The sequence below is a fragment of the Hordeum vulgare genome, chromosome 1H, assembly GCF_904849725.1.
Source record: "Hordeum vulgare subsp. vulgare chromosome 1H, MorexV3_pseudomolecules_assembly, whole genome shotgun sequence".
Lineage (NCBI taxonomy): Eukaryota > Viridiplantae > Streptophyta > Magnoliopsida > Poales > Poaceae > Hordeum > Hordeum vulgare.
The window spans coordinates 6,853,397-6,872,724 of record NC_058518.1 but is presented as its reverse complement, the minus strand read 5'-3'; the positions used below and the strand labels follow the sequence as shown (position 1 = coordinate 6,872,724).

Sequence of the window (19,328 nt, the reverse complement as noted above, 5' to 3'; positions counted from 1 at the left end):
CTACTACTCGTCCATGGGGGTGGACATCTTCTCACACTAAATCTGCATTGATCCTCTTATAATCCCCCGCCCCGGCATCCCCCCCCCCCCCCCTCCCAAACCCCTGGAGAGGAGGGGTATGCCGGCCATGTCATGCTATCCGTCCCTCCCCCGCCTGCCCACCACGCCGCCGCCGACCATGCCGTTGCACTTATGTATAGGCATGCATGCTTCTCCCTCCGTAAGGAAATATAGCGATTTAAACGGCCTTACATTTATTTGCGGAGAGAGTAATTGGCATTGCCAGTTTCGGCGAGCTTCGATATTTGCGAGTTTTTTACTTTTGCAATCTGACAGTATGATTTTTACTGTGTAAAATATGATGAGGGGAAAAATACCTCCACCAACAAAAACGAAAATAGCAACGAAGAGAGAAACAAACAATTGATAATCAAGAAAAGAAAAACAAAAGTAGGGGTTGCTTTTTCTCTATTTGCAATCTACTACTCGTCCATGGGGGTGGACATCTTCTCACACTAAATCTGCATTGATCCTCTTATAATCCCCCGCCCCGGCATCCCCCCCCCCCCCCCTCCCAAACCCCTGGAGAGGAGGGGTATGCCGGCCATGTCATGCTATCCGTCCCTCCCCCGCCTGCCCACCACGCCGCCGCCGACCATGCCGTTGCACTTATGTATAGGCATGCATGCTTCTCCCTCCGTAAGGAAATATAGCGATTTAAACGGCCTTACATTTATTTGCGGAGAGAGTAATTGGCATTGCCAGTTTCGGCGAGCTTCGATATTTGCGAGTTTTTTACTTTTGCAATCTGACAGTATGATTTTTACTGTGTAAAATATGATGAGGGGAAAAATACCTCCACCAACAAAAACGAAAATAGCAACGAAGAGAGAAACAAACAATTGATAATCAAGAAAAGAAAAAGAATAAAAAAAGAGGTTTTTGACAGCTGTGGGGTTTGAACCCACGCCCTTTCGGACCAGAGCCTAAATCTGGCGCCTTAGACCACTCGGCCAAACTGTGTTTGCTGTTAGTAATCCACTCTATTTCTTCCTATTAGTACAGGACGTATCTTGACATGACAGCCCTGTTCTCAAGCTACACTGAGCATGTTGTTGACAGTCAAACAAAGTATGATTCATCACACAGGAGAACTAAACCGCCTTGTCCAAAAAAACAAAGCCATCTTTATTTTATACTCCCTCTGTACCGAAATAGTTGTAGTTGGGGGGATTTGCATTAGTTTCCCCCAACTACAAGTATTTCGGTACAGAGGGAGTATAAACTTACATGGTTTGTGCTTGTCAACAGAAAAACTTACATGGTTTATGACATTTGAATCACACCAGTTGCAGGGAAAACTGAGTTTCACATCAAACTGAAAAGAAAAAAAATCACCAGCACAACTGAACATGAGCCATAAACCTCGGTTTTATTTTCCTTTTTCCACGGGAACGATTTTGCGTTCCAGAAGACAAAAAATGTCTGATATACAACTATAAGTCTATAACAAGCAGGCTGCCATATGCGTGCTCCGATAAATCCAAAACAAGGAAACAAAATTGAAAGCTAAGATGCCATTGGCAGCACCCTCACCAATCTGCAATATTGGGTAACGGCTAGCAGCTACGTATGCACAGAATAAAGAACAAACAATCAGGTTATTCCCTTTCTTTCTTTTTTCACATGAACCCGAGCTGAGTCAGGTCGTCGTCGGGGACCTCGAGGACGCCCGAGAAGTCGCAGTCCTGCGGCAACGAGTCGTCGAGGCCGTCGGGGAACCACGAGCTGAAATCACCGCCTTCCTGCGCGTCGAGCCCCACCGGGACGTCCAACATGTCGTCGTCTAGTCCAGCCAGGCTTGCTGTCATCACGGGATGGGCGGATCGCTGGGCAGTGTTCCCGGGGGCGATTCTTGGTTGAGGGGCGACTTTTGTTGCGCCTCCTGGTTCCGGACGCTCCCGCGCTGGAGATGCCTCGGCAGCTCTGCCAAGGACGTCACCGGAGGCTGACAGCTGCACCAGCTTCTGCTTAGACTTTGCCTTGTTTCTGCGGTCTCCGCTCCTCCCGCCGCCTGACGAGCGGCGCCCTGATCTTCCACCGGAGCCCTTTGCCGATGCGTCTCTGCTGCGGTCCCTTTCCCTCTTGCTCTTTTTCGATCTTGTTGTAACACCTGGAAATTAACGGGTAAGCAGAAGTTCACGTTAGCTTCTGAAGCACCGATGCCGGTAACAAACAAGGATATGGTTTTCTCTCTTATCAACAGTAGCTGCGCGTGTATTACCTTCTGTGGATTTCGCGTCGCTGATTGGGAAGGGTGCAGATAGCAAGCTCCAAAGAGAAGGCTTTCTGAAGCAGCTCCTCTTCGTTCCCTCGAATCTCTGGCATCGGGCAAGGGTGCGTCTGGCAAAGGCCAAGGAAAATGCTAGTTCTTTTTCAGCCCTACTGACAACAGCCTTGTTGTGGCGAGAACCAGCTCGCGTACCCTACATATCATCATCAAGACATACAATCAGTATCCAGAATTACTCAGCATTCCTCTAGCGCTGGCAAAAGAAGAATGGACAATCCCCACAACCGCAATAAATGAAAGGAAAAAACATAATTTAGGAGAGCAGCATGATCTCATTCTCATGATAAGGCATTAACATTGATATCAGAAAGGCAACCATGTAAAGTAAGAGATGCCTCGAGTACCTGAAGTTTACTGTATGCGCTTTCAACCAGTTTGTTCAGTGCATGTTGCTCTAAGCTCCTGTCGGTAGATTATTTAAGTTAGCCACTGAAGTAATTCAATTCCAATACAGTGCCATTTAAGATAGAATCCATAAATGAAAATCCATTTATACCTCTCCTCGATACTTTTTGTATCTTGAATTGCTTTATCTAACTTATGCAATCCGTATTTCTTTTCCTTCAGCTGCAAAATAAAAAATGATGTATTATATAAACTGATAAACGAGTGCGAAGTTTGTGTGACCGAGCACCTCGGTGCTGCATATCTGATACGTTAAACTATGTGTGTGGATCATGAACTGTCTAGTCGCTGTCCCCTGCTTGGTTTCGCTATCAGCACTAGCTAGGCTGTGTAGGCGTCCCTGCTTGGCACAAGTGTTTGGCCCTGGGTCCAGCGCATGTACTGTTTCGGAGCATCAGACGTCCATTTTTGGAACATGTCTTGTCACCGCGTATGTGCCAAGTAGCGAGAACAAGCTTTGCCTTATTGTTAACAGTGAGGGGGGTGCGGGCTCATTTGCTACCCCCATTAGCTCTTCTTCTTCAACCTAAAGGTGAGGTCCGCCATGGACCAGTTGATGTGAGAGATCCATCATGGAGCGCCCAGGTAACAAATCCCTTCAAATATATTTCGAACAATGGCATCGGATCCGCCGTACGACGTTCTTCCCCCGGACAAACAGTGTTGGGCCAATCACAGATCTTTGGTCTCATTCTTTTTTTACTGGATCCGTAGCCTTGCCCCCATTGTTTCCGATCCAGTATGTTCGGCTCATCCGGGAGAGTCTCAGGCGTCTCTTAGCATAGCTCTTGGAGAAGAAATCCATTAGAAGGATGTCCTCGATGATGGGCAAAGTGCCGGATTCACTCCCAGATGCACAGAAGCAACGAGCAGCTGGACTAGGAGGTATTGAACACCCACTTATTTATTATTGGTTGCCAAAAAAGAGGTTTTATTTCTTACTTGCTTCGAGTTGAAAATGGTGTAGGTACTTTTCTAGTGGCATTTGACAACCCTGAGTTGTAGTCAATGTTGTTGTGCGCGATTTGCTCGATAACGAATATCATCCATGGTTATGGATTTTTGTTTGCGGGAGTATGAATTTGGTGTGCCGCCTACTTAGTTTTGAGCCTGCAAGGCTAACTTCAAATGTGATTGTTTCTCATTGTTTCTTCTTTATTGACCAGGTGTTATAATCTTTTTCTGTAAAGCATCCCTACTCGTTTTACTCGTAGTCCATTTTACCAACTACATTTGGTCAGCAGTTTGTATTTTCTTCGCAGCTACAGGCTATTGCAATTGGTATTTTAGTGTACAGATTCTGTATTTTAAACTTGCCAATGTAATTTAGCCATAACTAGTGTATATGAAATGAGAATTCAGTTGCATCTGTTCTTCAATCCGTTGTTGAACTTGGTGATTATTTGTACGCTAGCTGGTGTTTTACATTTTGTTTTTGTGTGTGGATTTTTTTGGTGCTGGGTTGATCGGTTAGTATTGAGCGATGGATCTAAGAGAACAATAAATAGACTAGTGTTTCCTTTTGTTTGTTTTATATCTGTCTAACATAATTGTTTAATTGTAAAAAATAACAGGGTTAGGATTGGCAAGGCGCCCGTCGAAAGAGAAATGAGTGCATTAAGGAAGAGTGCTTTAGAAATACCAGTCAGAGCATACATAACCAAGCGCGATGGCAATGTTGCCAACCCTGTTATTGGAACCTCCTTCGACTCTATAGACGAGGCTTACAATTTCTATAATTTGTATTCGTGGGAGGTTGGTTTTGGGATTAGGCTTTCGAAAAGCATGTTGAATGTTAACCGGTCAAGGTGCATGCAAGAGATTGTGTGTGGTTGTGCAGTTAGTCTGTGTGTTCCTTTACCTTGTTATGTATTTCGTCACATGGACAACCTTGATTGATTGGATTCCATAATTTTCTATTTTTCAGGGGGAAACCTGTGAAAGAAAACACTAGATCGTCAAGGTGTGGATGCAATGCTATGATTAGGCTGCTAAGGTCCGAAGACAATGGATGGTACATATGTGAGCATCGCTCATCACACAACCACCCCCCTTGTCGACAACCTATGGCGAGAAAATGCTAGCCTTGGGAAGGCTGCTAAGGTCGGAAAACAATGGATTTGGTTACGCATCTAAGGCAAAACAATGTTAGCCTTGGGAAGGTCTTTAGTATAGTTGGGAGTTTTTTTTGGGACGGTGGAAAATGTTCCATTCACCAATACGGCGTTGAAGACACTGTGTGGCAAAATTAATAAGGAGCCAAGTGTTTCGGATGCCAGAAAAACAATGGACATACTGTCTCAGATGAAAGTGAATGATCCGACATTCAATTATATTGTTCAGGTTGATGAGGATAGTAGGATAAAGACACTTATGTGGGTGAATGGTAATAGCATCGACCAGTACACTTGAGAGGCATGCAAGCAAAGTGTACATCAGGGCTATGTTTGAGCAGTTTGGGGAAGCTCTCTACAAGGCTGGTGCATTCATAGTTGATGTAGTTCAACCTATGACAATTTACAAGCTAACCCGCGAGAGATGGAGCAAGGTTGAATTTGTAGTTAAGGTGGACGAAGACAAAACATTTTTTAACTGTGAGTGTGGGTCATTTGAGCACTCTAGAATGGTCTCCTACCATGCCTTAATAGTAAGTTCCATGTCACACAAACTAAGATAATCTTACGGTTTATATGAAATTCAATTTTTTTCTCGGCACTAAACCGTTTGTACTATCGCAGGTCGTGATTGAGTTACGGCTTATTAGAATACCCAAAAAAGCATAAATTGAAGCGATGGACGACGGATGCACGGGATATCTTGCCTGATCGCCTTGTCCGGTATCAGAAAGACAGTGTGTCCAATCTTTATGATCAGTGAAGCAAAAATAGAAGCAGCTACCGTGATCGTTGCAGCACATAAACTCATAATACATTCCAACTCAAAAGTAGAACATTCCAAACAGTTCTCAACAACCTGCCATAACATTCCAACAGTTCACAACAACCTGCCATTTACGCAAAAGTAAAACAGTTCACAGCAACATCTAGATCATGGAGGGTGACTAAATTGGACCTAGAGCCTTCAGGAGGGCTGCATGCTCTGCCCTGGTCTTGATGTCTGCAGCACTCGTTGATAAACCGCGTGCATGTGACATAAGGTGTTCATAAATCCCATCCTTGGGCTTTGGCTTTGTGGTGCAGTATGGGCATATGAACATTCCCCTCTTGAAGTACGCCGCCTTCCCCTTCTTCCTGATCTTCTGAGCTTCCTTCTCAATGAAGGACTCTTTGTTGCCGTCCTCCACGTCATCTCCAGAGTTATACTGCACACACAAATTAAGCATTATGAAGCCAGAACACACACTTTTGATTCAGAATGATGCAATGAACAAACATCAGATAATTCCCATTTACCAAATTTAATGAACAAACAAAGAAAAAAGGCATGTACGGTAATCTAACTAAACAAACAACATTAAAACACTCTCTACATCAACTTCATTAAAAAGCCCACCAACATGCATTCATATAGTGCTTACGCTGAACTAAAAATAGTTGGGATTACCTCATACGGGTCGTCGTCGTCGTCGTAGTCAGAGTCATACGAGCTCTTGAACCCAGTCTTGGCGAGCTTCCTCTTCATGCCTGCAGCTTCCTTTTCCTACAATATAAGTAATTCGATTAGCACAAACTATGTAACACAGTATTCAAAAAGGTCAAGCCATTCAACAATGTGCTTCTAATTACATTCATAGTGCTGCTGCATCAGCCACCCTATTCATGAACATACATAGCCTGATTTATACAAAAAAAAAATTAAATATTGCACAATTGGGCTGCTCAGCCTCTGCCGTGCCCCGGTGAGGGGATAACGACAACAAATCTATCAACATACCCGGCACATAATAAAATCTAAAGCACATGCAGCAATCAGAGATCCCAATTCAAAACCTAACTCTTATTAAATCCATACTAATAATCCTTACTAATAAAATCTAGGCGAAATTTAGGAATGGGTGTTCGTATATATCAAGCGCATGACCTTGGTGAAATCTTTACTAATAAGAGAAAGATTCCGTTGATTCAAGCCAAAAAAAATGCAAAAGTTCGTCAACACATGCAAAAGCAGAGTGTGTTCTGCTCTCTGAATATATGTGCTTATCAACCATAACTATGAAAGCAGTTGAACGGGAAGCATTAACACATCCACATGCACAAATCAAGATTGAAATTAAAGAAATCCAAGTCTAAATAAATCTATGGAGCATTCAAGCACGAATCAACTATAAAAAACCAGAAAACCTCATCTAAAAAACCCACCTCATCGTCGTGAGCCTGCGCAGCACCGCTCGAGGTCGTGTCCTCCTGCTTCAGCACCTCCTTCTCAAGATCCGCAGCGGCGACAGCGGTTGCGGTCGTGTCCTCCTGCTTCGGCAACTCCTTCTCAAGATCCGCAGCGACGACAACGGTTGCGGTCGTGTCCTCCTGCTTCGGCACCTCCTTCTCAAGATCCGCAACGGCAGCAGCGCGACGAGCGCCCTCCATTGGGTGTGGGAGATGAGAGCAACGGGGAGATGGTGCGACGAGAGAGAGCGAGAAGACGAAGTGGGAGGAGTGGGAGACGAGGCGACGAGGGAGACGCTACGCGCGGAGGCAGTTCCCTGTTTATACGATGTGAAAGTTCCTGCAACCATCCGCCACGTGCTATCCCACGACCGCCACTTCGTCCGGGACATCTTACAAAAAAAACAAAAACGTCATAGACACCTTCAAAAAAAAACCTGATGGCATAGACGAGGCGACGATGGACGGCGAGGGAGTAAATGACGTGCATATTGAATGGGCTAAGAAACAATAAAAAAATACTTTCGATTTGACCTGAGCATGCTGTTGAATTGATGTCTGCGTTTTTACTTTTCACATGGTTCTACAGTGATCGAGCCCGTTGGATGGACGACAAGATTGCGTTGGAATCTAACCCTGACATCTATTGGAACATCACGCGCCGTTTACTGCTGGTCCACTACCCGTCGTTGGTACACCCTGGTGACTTGCGGTAGATCCTGGACCTAATTCCCTCAACTACCTTCCGCAATACACGGCGTGCTGCTATCGATACGGGGGACAGCTCCCACTATACGGTGAGGCGCGCGGATCCCTAGCGAGTGTGGATGGACGGGATGTAGAGCACCGAGGTGCTCGGCCTCATATGCCAATTTTCTCTGATAAACCCCCTAATTTGGAGAAAACTATATCTTCGTTAACATATGATTCAGAGATAAGAAAAGGAATAAAAGGAAATGCATCCAATGAGAAGTCTTAAAAATAGGATAACATGAATTGTCAATCTCAATCGGGTTGAGGCTTATCTTATGGCTAGATCAACCACTTAAAGCCACTGAAACATTTATAGACCCCTGAGGTATTCATGTTGCACTTATACGCTTCCATTTTCTAGTGATATGGACAAACCACCTTCATTTTGTGCTATGACTAGATTTGGATCCCCACGGTTACAAACTGAAATAATCACAAGTTGGGATGGCAAAATTATGATGTATATATATATATGTAATATTCTGGCTCCAAACCATCATGAAGGGTACCAAGATGCACTTCTTCCGTGGAAAATAACTAGTACTCCCTCCGTCCCATAATATAAAAGCGTTTTTACAATAGTTATTTGTTAATCATATTTGATGATGCTAACAGACTTCATTTCAACGCGAAAGTTACATTACCCCTAATACCTTCCATATGTTGATGCAAGGCGAACAAGGCCTTATATGCTCAAATTCAAGTGTCCATTTTTTTTCCTTTTCGGATAACCAGTATACCAAAACCCAAGCTCTAAAAACATGAATAGGATTGTAAAAGCTTACACTAATCTGACGCAATCACAGTAATAACACATTGGGAACAAAAGTGTAACAGGGTAAAGGTAACCTGATCATGTAGCCTTCTCCTCAGTTCCGAAATCATTTTATTGATGTCCTCATCCCCTTCACCATCAAGATTTGGCTGAAATCATAATGCAAAGATAAGGCAAGAAACAAAATCCAAATGTAAAAAAGGAAAAGTTCACTAAAGTAAATCTTAATATCGTCTTGTCATTGCATAAAATTGAAATATGCAGAAATTGATATCGAATATCAGAAGTAGAAGAATGTGTACTAAGTGTATGCCTAGGCAAATTATGCTTCTAACCATGTTAGCTACCAGAGTAAAACAACCAATAGTATATAGCAATTGCATACTAGGATATACCAGTTTTAAGACATTTCCTGCAAATATCTCAACTACTCTTTGAAGTCATCTGTGTTTTTGACTACTTAAGAATTGTCCGAAAACACCGGTCCTCAATTTTAACCCTTCCATGTACAAGGTTCAAATGTCCAACATTAATATTTTTACGTTTACAAAAGAAATAGAAACATTGTGTGCCACAAATAATATCCAAGGAAGAAAAGTCTCTGTCAACTAGCATCCATAAAAAACACACGACTGCTCAAATTTTGCCACTTTGTGATGCGTCATGTTACCTGATTCCTAGGCATACAAACTTATAAAGAACTATATACATGGGTATTTAAGTTTTCAAATGCTCAAGATGTCAAGAAATACAGGCTTTATGGAATCATACCACTGTCTCCAGACAAATGCCAATACTTTCCAGCTCAATCAGAATCTTATCATCCATAGACATCTGCCCGTACTGACATTCATGTGGAGGTACAGAGATCGTTTTCCTGGAATTTCCACACTGCCGTGAAACCTGTGGCATTAAGTCATGCAAAGGGCTATATTCTGGGTATACAGCACCACTGAATCCATCTGACAAACTCTCGCAATGGATTGAAATTTGACTACTAGAGCTCATGAAATTGCTCGAAGCTGCGCATCCATCGCACAGTTTTTTGCCATCTGCCTAATCTTTGTCGTCTGCTAGCTGATGGTAAATAGTGTCTTTGCCGTCTGCTAGCTGATGGCAAAGAGTGTCTTTGCCGTCAGCTTCAGCAAAACAGACGGCAAAGCACAGGCTGATGGCATAAAGTCTTTTTGCCATCTGTCACATCTTTGCCATCTGCTAGCGGACGGCAAAGAGTCCAGAGGCAGACGGCAAAGATATAGATAGGCCCACCTGACCGCGGGGTGGCTAGGTCAAACTGGAGTCGGACCTTTGCCGTCTGCTAGCGGACGGCAAAGAGTCTGGAGGCAGACGGCAAAGAGTCTAGACTCTTTGCCGTCCCCCGGCAGACAGCAATGCTCTAACACCGTTAACAGCTCCTCCCCCCCCCCCCACCCCGCCCCTCTCTCTCTGTAATGGTCACCCCGCACGCCCCTCTCTCTCTCTCCCCACCCCGCGCGCCCCTCTCTCTCTGTCCCCACCCCGCGCGCCCCTCTCTCTATAACGGCCGCCGCCACCACCGTCGCGCCGCCGCCCCCGTCGTGTCGCCGCCCCTATCGCCCCCGCCCCCGCCCCTGTCGCCCCCGCCGCCGCCCCTCTCTCTCTCTCTCCCCACCTCGCCCCCGCTGCCGCTGCCCCACCACCGTCGCGCCGCCCCGCCACCCCCGCCACCCCGGCCCCTCCACAGCCGCCCCTCCCGGTGAGCCCCCACACCCCCACCCCCACCCCCCCACCCGCATTATTTTTTAGTAGTTTTATTATTTTTTAGTAGTTTTAGTAGTTGTTATTGTTAGTAGTTTTAGTGGTAGATTTAGTTAGGTTAGTAGTTTTAGTTAGGTTAGTTGGTTAGCTTGGTTAGTTAGGTGGAGGAGGAGAAGAGGAGAAGAGGAGAAGAGGAGGAGCAGGAGGACAAGAAGAGGAGAAGAAGAAGAGGAGTAGGAGGAGGAGGAGGAGGAGGAGAAAAAGAAGAAGAAGAAGAAGAAGAAGAAGAAGAGGAGAAGAAAAAAATAAGAAGAAGAAGAAGAAGAAGAGAAGAAAAAAATAAGAAGGAGAAGACGTAAAGAAGAAGAGAAGAAGAAGAGAAGAAGAGAATAAGAAAAAAATAAAAAGGAGAAGAAGAGAAAAAAGAAGAAGAAGTTGATTTTTTATTGTTTGGTATTTAGTGGTAGCTAGATTCTTTTTTAGTTACTTAGTGGTAGATTCTGTTTTTGTTATAGTGGTAGATTCTGTTTTTGTTATTTTTTTGCTGTTTAGTGCTATCTAGGTTTAGCGATAGGTTTAGTTAGCTTGGTTAGTTAGGTTAGTTAGTTAGTTAGCTTAATAGAAAGAATAGGAAGAAGAAGAAGAGGAGGAGGAGGAGAAGAGGAGGAGGAGGAGGAGAAGAAGAAGAAGAAGAAGAAGAAGAAGAAGAAGAAGAAGAAGAAGAAGAAGAAGAAGAAGAATAGGAGGAGGAGAAGACAAAAATAAGAAGGAGAAGCACAAAAGAAGAAGAAAAGAAGAGAAGAAGAAGAGAAGAAGAGAAGAAGAATACCTTCTCCTCCTCCTTCTTCTCCTCCTTCTTCTCCTCCTCCTCCTTCTCCTTCTTCTTGATTTCTTCTTCTTCTTCTCCTCCTCCTCTTTCTTCTCCTCTATCTTATTCTCCTGACCTTATTTTCCCCAACAATGAGATAATTAGCCCATTTAGCTACAAAATGGCATAAAAACCTTGGTTAGATCATGAATATTATATTCTTAACTTGTTTTCCTCTAAAATGACATAATTAGAATATTTGTGTTGATCGGGTGGATTTACATGTGATAGTTGTCTCGTCTCTGTGAGGTCTGGTGTGCGAAGACCTGCCCGTGCGTTGTACGAGCTTCGCCCCTGCATTCGTGGGTTAGTACAAATTTCATCTCCTCCTCGCCCCTTCATTTACTGTGGCTCGGTTTCCGGATGAAACATTCTAGATTTAGGTAATTCAATTAATTTATCAGTATGCGTGACCAGTATGCGTCTCCCGTTCGAAAGGGCGACATCTATAAATATGCATGTCTTTGCATATTTATAACCGCCATCCTTTCGAATTGTCCAACATTATCCATGGACAGCCCGAGTATGTGTAGATTGGGTTCGTTTTCCCGTATGATGTGCTCTGGATCCGATGCGGAATTTCGTCAGTGCCTCCCTGTTGTTCTCCGGATGCACATCCTCTCTGTTTATTGCGGAGACGTGTATCAGAAGAACAGTGGGGAGGTGCTGCCGAAATTTTGCGTTGGATCCGGAGCAGAGCATGGGAAAACGAACCCAATCTACACATACTCGGGTGGGATTAGGACCTATCTTTACCTATTAGCATGTAGGTTGCCTGGACGTAATAAAAATGGCGAACCTGATTAACCGATGAATATAAATGATAAATTATATATAAATATATTTCTTATGTCTTTAGTAGCTACGCAAGATGAGTGATCGTGCGTGGATGTATACCGGTAACCCTAGTCAGAAAGAGATGACGAAAGAATGGTTTGCAAAAACAAAGGAATTTGTGAAAGCCGCATTCGCAAATGGCCAGGAAAGAAACTATTGCCCCTGTCCTGGACGCGACAACTATAAAAAGACGACAGAGGCTGTAATGATTAAACACCTGCAGAGGAGGGGTTTTAAGCCTAATTATACAGTGTGGACATTTCATGGTGAGTCTATACAACGCACAAGAGCTGAGGTGATCCGTCGTCGCACGGACGAGCATGGTACCGGGATCGAAGACATGGTGCAAGACTTTGATGATGCTCGGGATTCGAAAGATGAGATGGAGGAATCTGCAAAGGCCTTTTATGAAATGTTGGAGTCTTCAAAACATCCTCTCCATGAGCACACTGAGCTCTGTCAGCTGGATGCAATTGCACAAGTAATGGCTCTGAAGGCTCGGTTCAATTTGGGAAGAGAATGCTACGACGCGATGATGACACTATTTCAAATTTCTATATATGGGTGATACAAACAACTTTCTTGTTGAACCTTTTTTGATTTGAGGCCATATTTGTGCCAAATATCGCGCACAAAGAAGGCAACGACTCATGCTACCCATCACACGTTGGTCATATGGGTATATTTTTGTGTGAAAAGGAGGTTAAGACCCCCGGTCTCTGCAAACATACATATATGAAAAATGCAAACATACATATATGAAAAATGCAAACATACATGCATGAAATGAGCATTCTACAACTATATATGTATATAGAAATCAAATGTTACAAATCAAAAATTAAAAACAATAAATAAAAAAACAGAGCCATGGCGGCGGCGACTCACATTGGGGGCGGCCGGGGGGACGACGTGGGCGGTGAGGGCGATGGCGACGGCGGCGGGGGGCGGAGGGCGAGGGCGACGGTGACTGGCGACGGCTCGGGGGCGGCGGAGGGCGACGGCGACGGCGGCGGGGTGCGGAGGGCGACGGGCGACGGCGACGGGGCAGCCTCGCGGCGCCGTGGATGAGCTCGCGGCGTCGTCGGGCGTGGATGAGCTCGCGGCGCCGTCAAATCTGGAAATTTCCAAAGTGTTGGCTTATATAGCAGAAGCATTGGTCCCAATTCGTGGCACCAACCGGTACCAAAGGCCTCTTTTCGGCAGGCCAAAGGGCGGGAAGCAGAGGCCTTTGGTCCCGGTTGGTGCTACCAACCGGGACTAAAGAGGGGCATTAGTCTCGGTTGGAGCCACCAACCGGGACTAAAGGCATGTGCCTGCCACAGCCGCGGTGCGGTTGGATGTTTAGTCCCACCTCGCCAAGCGAAGGGCTGCTGGGCCTGTTTATAAGCTCCGGCGCGGCTGCAATGTCGAGCGGTACGAATTTAGAGACAAAATTCAACCTAAATTCAAACAGCTAGTTAGGCTAACTAGCACTTTAAATTCAAAGAGCTAGTTAGGCTAACTAGCACTTTGAATTTAGGTTGAACTTCTCTCTAAATTCGAATCTATTTTTTAAATTTTTTTCCATTATTTTAGTTTTGTTTTTTGTTTTGTTTCTACTTAAATTCAAAGTGCTAGTCAGCTTTTTTTGTTTTGTTTCTACTTACAACAATATACTTATTTTTTTTTATTTTATATTGATTCTAATTACTTATTTATTTTCTTTTATGATAATTCTTTTTGCTATTAAAGTTTGTAACAAAATTCTATATAATTTTAGTTTCAATAATACTAGAGGTTTATAAAAGCTTAGTTGATTCCTTTATTTTAATTTTTTCCCAGTTTTTTTTGCTTTCTTTTTTGTTTCTAATTACTTATTTATTTTCTTTTACGATGATTCTTTTTGCTATTAAAGTTTGTAACAAAATTCTAATTACTTATTTATTTTCTTCTATGATAATTCTTTTTGCTTTTAATGTTTTGAACAAAATTCTATATAATTTTAGTACAAAGGCATTTTATTTGGTACAGATTTTAAGGCTGGGCCCCACGAGCACCTTTTAGTACCGGTTCGTGGCATGAACCGGTAAAAGAGTTTTTAGTTGATTATTTCTGCAGCTGTTTTTTAGTCCCACCTCGCCAAGCAAGAGGCACTCGTAGCGGTTTATAAGCCCTGAGTGTAGAGACGATGAAGGGAGAAGCGCAGTGCTCACCTGTCTATTACAACATGCATTTCAAATGAACTACAAAAAGGTTGAAAGTTGGCATGGTATCATCATAATAGTTGTGGAGAAAGTCTTCACTTTTTCTTCGCTTGTGTCATTTCCTTATTGCGCCGTAACCATGGATAATCTTCATCATTTATCAGGATGCTTGGGTCAGCCTTGACTTTGAAGGGAGGAATTTCATGAAACTTTTCATAATCTTCGGACATGTCTGTCTTGCCCTCCACTCCCACGGTGTCCCTTTTTCCTGAAAGAACTATGTGGCGCTTTGGCTCATCGTATGATGTATTCGCTTCCTTATTTTTTCTTTTTCTCGGTTTGGTAGACATGTCCTTCACATAGATAACCTGTGCCACATCATTGGCTAGGACGAACGGTTCGTCAGTGTACCCAAGATTGTTCAGATCCACTGTTGTCATTCCGTACTGTGGGTCTACCTGTAACCCGCCTCCTGACAGATTGACCCATTTGCACTTAAACAAAGGGACCTTAAAATCTACTCCGTAGTCAAGTTCCCATATGTCTACTATGTAACCATAATATGTGTCCTTTCCCCTCTCGGTGGCTGCATCAAAGCGGACATCGCTGTTTTGGTTGCTGCTCTTTTGATCTTGGGTGATCGTGTAAAATATATTCCCATTTATCTCGTATCCTTTCCAAATCGTAACAGTCGAAGATGGTCCCCTGGACAACGAGTACAGCTCATCACAAACAGTGTTTTCATCTCTGAGACGTGTTTCCAACCAACTGTTGAAAGTCCTGATGTGTTCACATGTAATCCAGTCGGCGCACTGCTCCGGGTGTTTGGAGCGCAGACTGTTCTTGTGTTCATCGACATAAGGGGTCATCAAGGTAGAGTTCTGTAGAACTGTGCAGTGTGCTTGAGAGCAAGAATATCCGTCCCTGCATATTATTGTCTCCCCTCCAAGAATGCCTTTTCCAGTCAGTCTCCCCTCATACCGCGATTTAGGGAGACCTATCTTTTTAAGATCAGGAATGAAGTCAACACAAAACCCAATGACATCCTGTGTTTGATGGCCCATGGAGATGTTTCCTTCTGGCCTAGTGCGGTTACGGACATATTTCTTTAGGACTCCCATGAACCTCTCAAAGGGGTACATATTGTGTAGAAATACGGGGCCCAGAATGACAATCTCGTCAACTAGATGAACTAGGACGTGCGTCATGATATTGAAGAAGGATGGTGGGAACAGCAGCTCGAAACTGACAAGACATTGCACCACATCACTCCTTAGCCTTGGTATGATTTCTGGATCGATCACCTTCTGAGAGATTGCATTGAGGAATGCACATAGCTTCACAATGGCTAATCGGACGTTTTCTGGTAGAAGCCCCCTCAATGCAACCGGAAGCAGTTGCGTCATAATCACGTGACAGTCATGAGACTTTAGGTTCTGAAACTTTTTCTCTGCCATATTTATTATTCCCTTTATATTCGACGAGAAGCCAGTCGGGACCTTCATACTAAGCAGGCATTCAAAGAAGATTTCCTACTCTTCTTTGGTAAGAGCGTAGCTGGCAGGACCTTCATACTGCTTTGGAGGCATGCCATCTTTTTCGTGCAAACGTTGCAGGTCCTCCCGTGCCTCAGTTGTATCTTTTGTCTTCCCATACACGCCCAAGAAGCCTAGCAGGTTGACGCAAAGGTTCTTCGTCACGTGCATCACGTCTATCGAAGAGCAGACCTCTAGGTCTTTCCAGTAGGGTAGGTCCCAAAATATAGATTTCTTCTTCCACATGGGTGCGTGTCCCCCAGCGTCACTCAGAACAGCTAGTCTGCCGGGACCCTTTCCAAAGATTACGTGTAAATCATTGACCATAGCAAGTAAGTGATCACCGGTACGCATGGCGAGCTTCTTCCGGTGATCTGCCTCGCCTTTGAAATGCTTGCCTTTCTTTCGACATTGATGGTTGGTCGGAAGAAATCGACGATGGCCCAGGTACACATTCTTCCTGCAGCTTCCCAGATATATACTTTCGGTGTCAGCTAAATAGTGCGTGCATGCGTGGTATCCCTTGTTTGTCTGTCCTGAAAGGTTACTAAGAGCGGGCCAATCGTTGATGGTTACAAACAGCAACGTGTGCAGGTTAAATTCCTCCTGTTTGTGCTCATCCCACGCACGTACACCGTTTCCATTCCACAGCTGTAAAAGTTCTTCAACTAATGGCCTTAGGTACACATCAATGTCGTTGCCGGGTTGCTTAGGGCCTTGGATGAGAACTCGCATCATAATGAACTTCCGCTTCATGCACATCCAAGGAGGAAGGTTATACATACATAGAGTCACGGGCCAGGTGCTGTGATTGTTGCTCTGCTCCCCGAAAGGATTAATGCCATCCGCGCTTAAACCAAACCATACGTTCCTTGGGTCACGTGCAAACTCAGCCCAGTACTCTCTCTCGATTTTTCTCCACTGCGACACGTCAGCGGGTGCTTTCAACTTCCCGTCTTTCTTACGGTCCTCACTATGCCATCGCATCAACTTGGCATGCTCTTTGTTTCTAAACAGTCGTTTCAACCGTGGTATTATAGGAGCATACCACATCACCTTCGCAGGAACTCTCTTCCTGCGGGGCTCACCGTCAACATCACCAGGGTCATCTCGTCTGATCTTATACCGCAATGCACCGCATACCGGGCATGCATTCAAATCGTCGTACGCACCGCGGTAGAGGATGCAGTCATTAGGGCATGCATGTATCTTCTGCACCTCCAATCCTAGAGGGCATACGACCTTCTTTGCTGCGTACGTACTGTCGGGCAATTCATTATCCTTTGGAAGCTTCTTCTTCAATATTTTTAGTAGCTTCTCAAATCCTTTGTCATGCACATCATTCTCTGCCTTCCACTGCAGCAATTCCAGTACAGTACCCAGCTTTGTATTGCCATCTTCACAATTGGGGTACAACTTTTTTTTGTGATCCTCTAACATGCGATCGAACTTCAGCTTCTCCTTTTGACTTTCGCATTGCGTCCTTGCATCGACAATGACCCGGCGGAGATCATCATCGGGCACATCGTCTGGTTTCTCTTGATCTTCAGCAGCTTCCCTCGTTGCAGCATCATCGGGGCACATCGTCTGGTTCCTCTTGATCTTCAGCAGCTCCCCCCGTTGCAGCATCACCGTATTCAGGGGGCACATAGTTGTCATCGTCCTCTTCTTCTTCGCCGTCTTTAATCATAACCCCTATTTCTCCGTGCCTCGTCCAAACATTATAGTGTGGCATGAAACCCTTGTAAAGCAGGTGGGTGTGAAGGATTTTCTGGTCAGAGTAAGACTTCGTATTCCCACATTTACTTCATGGACAACACATAAAATCATTCTGCTTCTCAGCCACTTGGAGAAAAATATGCACGCCCTTAATGTACTTGGAGGTGTGTCTGTCACCATACATCCATTGCCGGTTCATTTGCGTGCATTACATATAATTATGTGTGTCAAAATTAAGAAAATCAGACAAATATCTATCTAAAGTAAGAAAATCAGACAAGTATCATAAAGAAGATAAGAACAAGAGGCTCACCACGGTGGTGCCGGCGACGAGATCGGCGCGGGCGATCAACGGCGGTGAAAACGGGGACGAGGTGTGACGGACCCCTAAATCTAGACAAATCTCGGGAAAAATGAAGCTCCTAGGTCGAGCTTCGAGAGGAGAAAGCTTAACTAGTGTGGCTCGGGCATTTCATCGAACACCTCATGTGCATAGGAGGTGAGCTAGAGCACCAAAATGCCCTCCCCTCGCCGGCCAAAAAAACAGAGTGCTCTGCCGTGGCGATGGGTATATATAGGCAACTTATTTGTACCGGTTCGTGGCATGAACCGGGACTAAAGCCACCCCTTCTGTCCCGGTTCATGCCACGAACCGGGATCAATGGTTGTGGGCCAGCAGCGAGGACCAGTGATCCCGGTTCGTGGCTCGAACCGGGACAAATGGTTCTACATGAACCGGGACCAATGCCCACGAGGCCCCGACCGGCCCCCTGGGCTCACGAACCGGGTCTAATACCCCCCATTGGTCCCGGTTCTTGAATAACCGGGACTAATGGGCTGGCCAGGGCCGAACGATAGCCCTGTTTTCTACTAGTGATGAGCAATGAATGCCCAAATTCCTTAGATTTGTTAGTTTGACGAGATCTTCCAGGAAGTTCAGTGATTGCATGGAAGCACTAATATTCCCAAGCGCCTGCAAGTTTGTCATGTTTCCTATCTTATCAGGAAATTTAGTTTCATTTTCAACAATCAAACGTGCCAGCCGTTTTAGCCGAATAACTGATTCAGGCAGCTCAGCTAATATTGTGCATCATACATCTAGTTGCATGTCATTACTCAGAATGTAGTAAGGATGGGACTTTGTCACTGGTCTATCTGGCACATTACACAAAAATGACAATACTTGCCCATTTATTTTCACAACATAAATCTGCAGCCTCCACATCTGCAGCGCTCACACCACCACAATACACGCCGACACGGAGAAAAGCAAGGCTCGAGAGGCGCTGGATGCCAAAATCAAAATCACGAGGTTTAAACTTATGTATGAAAATATGGAGGAAAAATGTCTTGAGGTTTGGCATAGCCCCCACTTCAAATATCAACCCACCACTAACTGTCAAGACGAACTCAAGAAATTGTAACTGTTGAAATCCTCCTCTGATGATGACGGGTCCAGCGCACTGAGAGAACTTATTGTATTCGAGAAGAGTAGGGATGCTTCCAACCATCTCAACATCCTGCTGCTCTATCTCCTCCGCGTCCACACCTAGCTGTTCTAGGTTGGCAAGTGAAATAAGCCATTTGGAAATCCAACAGAGTTGCCCACTGCGAAGAAAAATGAGTCTGATGCTATGTAGAGAAGGGAAAAACGGTTGCCGTATGAATGTCACATCCTTTTGTGCCAAAAAGATCGAAACTATGAGATTGTGAAGCTTGAACTTGTCGAGTTTACAAAGGGAGGACACTGACATTTTTTCCTTCAGACTTGCTTTGTCAGATTCAGCTGAGTTCCAGATAATTTTCAGCTTCCTCAG

The 19,328-nt window shown here is 44.6% G+C and overlaps 1 non-coding gene across 1 annotated transcript; it reads right to left on the bottom strand.

The window, feature by feature from the left end:
* Window positions 1-943: 943 nt before the first annotated feature.
* TRNAL-UAG lies at window positions 944-1,023 on the bottom strand. The gene has a single exon. It is a non-coding gene; the product is annotated as a tRNA-Leu (tRNA).
* Between the last annotated feature and the right edge of the window lie 18,305 nt (window positions 1,024-19,328).